The 7,707-nt window shown below is 33.2% G+C and overlaps 1 pseudogene; it reads left to right on the top strand.

The window, feature by feature from the left end:
• Positions 1-2,004: 2,004 nt before the first annotated feature.
• LOC149153356 (AUGMIN subunit 7-like) lies at positions 2,005-7,383 on the top strand (annotated as a pseudogene).
• Positions 7,384-7,707: the final 324 nt, after the last annotated feature.

Consider the following 7,707-nt stretch of genomic DNA (forward strand, 5'->3'; position numbering starts at 1 on the left):
AATCACTAATAATAGTGTCAAGTGCCCGGATCCTCAACCTGAGGTCCTCAAAGAATAAAGTGTGGGCCTTATGGCTAAATAAATGTTTGTGTCATATCACTGTCAGTCAACTAGAGCGGGCACTACAAGAAATTTGATTTGCATTTTCTCATCCTGATAGGTAAATGTTTGTAGATGAAGATTCCATCTTAGCAACTCTATCACAAGGAAATTATGTATGTTGCTCAGTACAAAATCAAGCAATTTTATTTTTTTAAACTCAACATTGGCTGCATTTAGGAGCAAAGATTTGTCTCCATGTCTTCTTCACGCAAGAAAGTTGTATGGTCCAATGATCCTTCCATATGAATGTTGACAGCTAGCTTGCGGTACAAGGCTATCTTTGATGATGAAATAGTAGTAGTAGCTTGGTGGTGGGGAAGATTTGGAAAGTTAAATATTCAATGAAATCCATGATTTTTATGTGGTTGGCCCTAATGAATAATGTTTTGACGTGAGAGGTTCTACAAAATAGGGTAAGGTAGGGTCCTAGAATTTGTACTCTATGAAAATGTGAAGGGGAAACAATAGACCACGTGCTGGTGTTCATTTGTATTTTTGCTTAGGAGGTATGAGGTGTGATTCTCCCATTATTTGAGGATAGGGTACTTGGAAGGAGGCTTTCTTGTTGGACTATTTGATGATAGATCACTCAAATAACATAGATCATTACCCTTGATTGTCTCTAGAGCCATTTGGACAGGAAAGAAGGAATAATAATTTTGTAGACAAGGAGATCCCTCCTTTTCAGGTACATCGTCAAATAAAATACCTATATGAAGGCATAGAAATGACTCCAAAGGTTAAAGTTCCAAGGTGGGTTGCAATCTGGAGGTTGATAAAACTTATCCATGGCCTTTATTTGTTGGTGCTTGCCAAGGCGATATTCTTGTTATATATATTATTTGCGAATATGTGTGATATTCTCGTTCTATATATTACCTGCGATTTGAACCCAAGTCAGCTAATCCTGCATGTGTGATATTCTTGTTTTGTATATTATCTGCGATTCGAACCAAAGTCAGTAACGTGCAGGAGGAAAATTCAAACTGGTGCTGCTTTTGGTGTCTTTCATGTCTACCTCTGCTAGAGAATTATCCACAATACATCAAGTTCTGGATTCACATGTCTCTTGATATTTGATTATTTTTCACATTTTGAAGTGGGCATAGAGGATAGCTCTTGTTTCAGGTGCAAACATATTCATTACAGGTCATAATGGGCAATGGAGCAGTAGGGATGGGCTTGTTGGGTCAATATAATTTGAACCCAACTGCAAATTTGATGCCCAAAACTTCACAACTAGTTTTGGGGGTTCCTTGGCAACAAAAAAGCAGAAAATTAGGAGGTTTGAAACTTTGTGGCCTTGCCCAACATATAAACCTTTTTGTATCACAAAAATCTTGACAATGGGAAATCCTTGGACTTTCATGTCGGAGCAACCCTGCAACTTCCTAGGTGTGCATGTTGTTGACAATTCACGCTATGATTTATTTATTTATGTATTTGTTTTTGGTTGAAATTGCTACATGTATAGATAGCCTATGTGACATCCTTGATAATATTTCCATTTCAAGACCAAGTAAAGAAAGCACAGATCATAGTTGAATATAGTTTAACTTGGAGGTGTTTAGAAGATTCATTTATGAATTGAGTTGCTGCAAATAAGCTTCTTATCTTCTTTTAATGAACTATGTCAAATACCTCGGTTTTATTTATAGTTTTGTTGAGTTAATGGTTAGTGAATGACTCGATAAAGACTTTGTTCTTGATCTAGATTCCTCTCGGATGCCAACAAACAAAAATTGTAGACCTCAATAATACAATTAATGCTCCTGTCAAACCGTGCCTCAGTTACCGAGGATACTAAATTTATTGTGATTTCTTTATCTAGTTTGAAAATTACTCCATGCAGAGGGAAAGAAGAGATTTGTAGATCCTCCTCTGGGTGAGCTCGATCCTAAAATGGATGTGATAATTGAGAAAGAAAAGCAGTCGCAATTCAATGGCTTGGAACTTATTTCTTCTGAAAATTTTACATCCTGGGCGGTTACGGAAGCTGTTGGATCATGTCTAACAAACAAGTATTTAGAAGGAATCCCTGGTAAGAGGTAAGTGCCTAGAGATATAACTTGGAATGTGAAGAATGGCACCATCATGATTGTGATTGTGTTTGAGCTGCTTGGCAGTTTCTTCTTGCCACTTGGTATTTTTTTCTTGTTAAACTCAGTTTCTCTTAGCTTTTGGACATGTACTTTTTAGTTTAAATGTTTGACATATGTGTAATGGTTTATATTTTTTGGGTTATAGGATTCATTGACCATGAGATGCTTGAGAATAATGCCACCCTTTTTAGGATCAAGCTTATCATTTCTGGTGCTAGTGCATATCCCCGAGATATTGATTACCCTTGCATGAGGCAGGTATTGAAGCTGGGTATTTCTAGATCTTATAATGGCAGTCCTTTCAAAAATTTCTCTTTGTTGTGGAATATTACACCTACAAGAACTTTGTTGTGGAATATTATCAAAACTAATAGAAGGATATGAAAGAGTGTACAATAAGAACCTTGACAAACACGGCCACTGAAACTTGCAACATTGTTTGTAGGAAGAGAAAATTATGTTTCTTTTTTCCAAACATGTATGTTAGTATAGTACAGTTTAATGAATATGTTTTCCTATTATCATATATGGTTTCCTACTTTAACAAAACATTCGCCAAGACTTCACAATGTTTTATTATTTAGTGAAAGATTTTCCAAGATCTTACAAGATTTTATAATTCAGTGAAAGATTCGCCATGACTTTACAAGAAAATATAATTTGGTGAGAGATTCGCCGAATAAATTATATATGCATATTATATTATTGATAAAATAGCCTCCCATTTTTCCTATGTATCATGGGGATTCACCCATTTATTATACATATAAATTTAGGGTGGTTCTTAAAGTTTTCCCTGTTCTAAAATGACACATTCCAATAGACACACAGACCATAGGTCAATATCATCCAACATTTTTTTATTGTAACTTCAAAATGGAGTTTCTCGAAAGATGTGTTTGTGTAACACTCCATTTTTAGTTTTACAATTAAACTACATTATGACCTATTTAGTATTTCTCTTTCTTATTCTCTATTGAACTAAATCAAAATGCCAGAAATATATACACAAAAATATGGATCTACCTATATGAAAAGTTGATGTATAATTTTATTGTTTATGTTATAATTAATGATGATTGTTGTGTGATTTACTTCTAACATGCAAGTTAAAACTGATTTTTATGGTATGAGGATACTATTTTAAAATAGATTCTTAAATGAATCAATAGGAACCATGGACGTGATTTATAAAATAGTTTGTTTGCATTGTTTGTTAATAAGTAACATGGAAATCATGTGCAGATATTTATATGGTTATGCATTATCTTGTGTTTTGGTAAACTAACCTACAAGTTAATGGAATAAGTAATAACTAGACAATTAAATTAGTACGTATGCCATGGACATTAAAAGAAGAATGGTATGCTATGAAAAAATAATTAATTATTTCAAATATTGTTTTAGTATATTGCTATGATATGTGGGGAAGTGCATGTTTTATAGGAAGCATAGTTTCCCAAACTAGTCATTCAATTATGTAGGTCTAATAACCACAACAATAACCCATTATGATTGTTGAAGTATGGAATTGTTCCCTTTTTACTATAATTTTTCTCTCTTATTTCATCTTATTTCACCTTCTTATCACCATTTTGTAGCACACACAGCATGTTTAAGGTCAAGGTCAACTCTCAAAAATGTATTCATCATCCATAATTAGAATCTCTGCTTCTTAATGAATTATAATGAAAATATTCTTACAATTATAGAATTACAAACATTCTGCAATTGATATTTGTTTCTGCAACAGAATCCATTGTTAGACAGGTTGCAACACTCCAGTAAAGGGAAAAAGACTACCAAAAGGTGACAAATGGCTTCCAGATGGAAAACCACCTATTGGAATCACTTGGCAAGCTACACGGGTTAAAGAAATATCGAAGTCAAAGGAAAAGTCAAACCTAGGAACTGTGTGTAGCAATCAAACATAGGTAGTGGAGAAATAACAAACATCAAGCAAGCGAGACTGAAGATTGGATCAACTGTCAATATTGTAGATCGAGATAAAATCTCCTATGACTTGCTTTTTCAATAGCAAGTCATAAAGAGATTGAACTCTAAGATAAATCGGTCTCGTAGGTGTCGAAATAATTCATAGCATATCAACTTAAAAATCTTTCAAATTGGTTTTATAATTTGTATAAATGTTGTAAGCGAGACAAGAAAAACAAGGTTATTATTACTAATTTTATAGTTCTTTTGTGGAGAAGGTTGATACTCTATTTTATAATAAAAATCACTGTTGTTTCCAAATGCGTGCGTAAAGAAATTTTGATCAGTAATCAAGCCTGCACTCCGAGAGGGCCCCCTATGAGTTGCGAGGTCTTATTTATAGTTTTTTTTTTTGTTTCACGCATTATCATTTCTTTTAAGCGTTTGTTTTGCATTATAATTATATTTCTGATTGTTTTTCATTTGGTTGTAGAGTACTCATAAACAAAAAAGCATTAAAATTATTTTAGTCATTTCATAGTTTAAATTGATTTCTTAATTGTTAATGAAACACTCTTTAGAGGATAAATACACACAAAGTAATCACTCTCAAGTTGTAAAGATTTTCATTTCGTTTTCTGTAAGTAGATCTTTTTATGGTAATTCCTTTTTTCATGCAATTAATCTAGAATTTCTTTGCTGCAATTTAGCATAAGAGTTTCCTTATGAAAAATAGAGTAGAATGCTTTGAATTTTTAAAAATAGAGTTAGATTTTCTCTTTCATTTTGGCCTTTCAACATTTTATCTTCATAGAATAAAGTTTTGAATTCTGCAATTTAAGATAGATTTTCAATTTTGTAAAGAAGAGGTTTTCAATTTAGTTAATTAAGATTTAACATAACTTTAGAATGGAATAACATGTGCATAATTACTCTCCAATTTGTGTCCATACTTAGAACTAGTTTCATTTCTAGAATCAATTAGTTCACAAGAAGAGTCCTAGCATGTATAGTGCACATACATTGCACAAGTACATGAATCCTAGTTGACAATTAGTAAAGGAAATTAAGAACAATTAATTTACCAAACAATGATCCTAATAGTGTGTTGACCCTCGTTCTATCAAAAGGGGTGGAGATATTGGCCACCATTTGTCCTAAAAAAACTTGGAGTCATGGGAGGGTCATGTTAAGTCATGCTCCCTCAAGTATGTGATGGTGACTATCAATTTCCCATTGGGGAAGCTTGGTTGACATAGTTGGAACTTCCACTTATGGGTTGTATCTGGGGTTAGGTCAATATAGTTGCTACTTCAACATATTATGTTAATCCCTAGATAAGCCCCATGTTAACCCTAAAATGACTTATTAATCCCTAGATATTGAGTTACTACAATTCTATTGTTATCTTGTTCTATAGGCCAAAACCTTTCATTATAATTCTATCATTTGTCTCCTATATATGTACCAAGGATACCTAGTCTAAGGGTAGTCTTATCTTGTATTACACATTGTATTGATTCTAAAATGAGGTTTGCCCCTTTAACTGGACTATATTGGATTATTATCGTTTTTTAGGCACATGATTCATAACATTTTGTATCCAAGCATACAAATCTAGGGTTTCACTGCTTCAAATAAGTCATCGTGGAATTTTTGCTATAACCCTTTTTTCAAGATTCAAGCCATGAAATTTTGATACAATTGATAAGTGATTTGGAAGTACATTAGCTAAAAATTTTGGATTCCATTTCACTATACTTTAAGAGATACACCCTATGGAAGTTAGGGTTTGTGAATGGTCCTAAAATCAATTTCAAACAAGTGTTCTTCGACTTTTTTTTATATATTTTTTTTCTTCAACACTTCACATAATGAAATTTTAAACAAACTAAGGAGAAGTCTTAGGGTACATCTAGTAAAAACTCTAAATCCTTGTTCCCTATGGTTTTAGAGATATACCTTGCAGAAGTTAAGGTTTGTGAATAGTTCAAAATTGGTTTCAAATAAGTTTTCATAGCATATAATGTTCTTGCAAAATTTAACTACATATTTCCTAACACCTCAAACTTTTAGTCAAGCTTCTAGTAGAAAAGTCACCCTTCACACAACAAAATTTTCAAGGTGATGGCATGTGCAGTGATGAAGAGGCAACTCAGATTCAATATTTGGTAGAAATTGCAAAATTATTAGGCATCACACCAATAGTTGATACCACAGCCATCCAGGGAAAAGGAAGCTATCAAAATTGATCAAAAATATTGTCTTATTGTGGATTTGGCAAAGGAAAGTTGTTATGTAGACAATTCTGAGTGGAATGTTGATGAGAAGGTGACCAAGTAAATACAACTCTTAAATGTTATTACAAAGAAGTAGGCTCGATTTTTTTGTTGAAGAATGCAAGTTATTTCCTGCTTATTTCCAAACTCAATCCAAGTTTCTAGTGCGTTGATGGTTATTTTTAGAAGAATTTCTTCCCAGTTGGCAATGAATAGTGTGTGTTAGGTGGAGATGTTTTTCTTGGAGTGATTTTCTTCTCTTCTCTCATTCTATTTTTGGAAAAAGTCCTTAGACATTGGTGTGATGGAGAAAATCAACACATGAGATTTAGATGTCCCTCCATTGAGGTCTTGTGATTGTATCCCAGACCTTGGTGTGAACAAGATGCTTCAAAAGTGATATTCCATTCATTGAATTAATTATTGATTAGTTCTAATATCATTACAATTTGTACGAACAACTTTGGAATAAATTTCTGATGTCTTAGTGATAGAAGATAACTTGTTTTAACATACAAAGAAGTTGTCAAGCTTACAACAAATTGTTAATGATTTCGCTTCAAAGAAAAATCACAACCCTAATGGAGGCCATATGGAGGTAGAAGCATAACTACAGATGCAATTATAAGCCTTCCTTGAAATTGCAAGAGGATTCAATGTAATTTTACACAAAGGAAATTCGACTTTGGACTCATATGATGGGGCTTCCAAACTTACATGGATTGGGTCCAAAAACAAACAATATGTTGGAAACCTATAGATTTCTTCTAAATTTTCTCTACAACCTCCACAATTTGATGGATTCATATGTTGCTACTGCTATTGAGTTAGGGTAAACAATAGATGATGATTCAACTTCTCCAAAAGAGTCATCCTCTGCTACAAAGTTAATATTTGAGTATGAATCTATGACTACTTTAAATTGTGATCTTGGAATTATTTTAGTTTCTTGTGCACATGATTAAGGAGTAGAGTGTAATTAGGACTAATGTTATTTATTGAAACCAACCATTCTATGGAAGAATGATTTTAGTAACACATGGATGTTTGGACCTCTCAAAGAAATTTTTGTGCGTAGGTTGAAGACATAGCCTTTTATTCCTACAGATGATTATGGAAGATGAATACAACACTCAAAGACCATGAGGATGCTAAGAAGTGAGGAAGCTAACCTCTCTTGGAAAGAATCTCACAAATTATCTGAATGTTCTTTTCATGACCAATGACACCAAAAATTAAAAAAGGATCGATGTTCTTCATTGATTCCCCCCCCATGACCTACTCGATAG

The sequence above is a fragment of the Pinus tabuliformis genome, chromosome 9 (assembly GCF_031772625.1).
Source record: "Pinus tabuliformis cultivar Carrire ecotype Pingquan chromosome 9, CPIR1, whole genome shotgun sequence".
Lineage (NCBI taxonomy): Eukaryota > Viridiplantae > Streptophyta > Pinopsida > Pinales > Pinaceae > Pinus > Pinus tabuliformis.